This window comes from Elephantulus edwardii, unplaced genomic scaffold (genome assembly GCF_000299155.1).
Source record: "Elephantulus edwardii isolate Elephantulus edwardi_28Jun2011 unplaced genomic scaffold, EleEdw1.0 scaffold00047, whole genome shotgun sequence".
In the NCBI taxonomy this organism is placed as follows: Eukaryota; Metazoa; Chordata; class Mammalia; order Macroscelidea; family Macroscelididae; genus Elephantulus; species Elephantulus edwardii.
Window position 1 is genome coordinate 9603554 of NW_006399797.1, and position 644 is coordinate 9604197.

At 36.8% G+C, this 644-nt stretch overlaps 1 protein-coding gene across 1 annotated transcript in view; it reads left to right on the plus strand.

The window, feature by feature from the left end:
* LEMD3 (LEM domain containing 3) overlaps window positions 1–644 on the plus strand; it is a 110806-nt gene that overhangs the window by 92966 nt on the left and 17196 nt on the right. The window lies entirely within an intron of this gene.

Genomic DNA, 644 nt, shown 5'->3' on the forward strand with positions numbered 1-644 from the left:
TTAAATTTTTTTAATTTTATTATTTTGTGTGTGTACCGACAAATCGAATCTGACTGGTACAGGAGGAGATTGCCCCTCCTCCAGCAGAACATCTGGTGGATTCGAACAGCATATCTCTGGGATTACAGTGCAGCTTCTTGTTACTAGGCCACCAGAGCTCCCCTAAGATATGGCAAGATTCTTATGAGACTCATTTTCCTAGAGATGCTTCAAAGGAAAAAGCTTGTAAAACATGGTTATGTTAATTGTGTTTTAAAAAAAATTAGAATGTAAATATTCAATTGTGAAAGTAATAGAAGAAAATTTTTCTTTTTCCTGGAGCAATTAAATGCAACTCTGGAAATAGTGACCTATTGGTAAGGAGTTGTGCTGCCAACCTGCTGTCTTGTGGTTCAAAGCTTCTAATCAGAAGAAAGATAGACAATCTCTTCCAGTGTGATTTCTTACCGTTTTTATGTGCTGACTCATAGCTGTCTCTCCAGTGGCTTTTTCAAAGGTATTAAATTGCATGAGAGGATCCAATTTCTCCACAACTTCGCCAGCATTTGATGTTTGCTGTTGTGTTAAATTTTGCTATTCTTACTGGAGTGAGATGATATCTCATAGTTGTTTTGATTTGCATCTCTCTTAGAGCTAGGGATTTT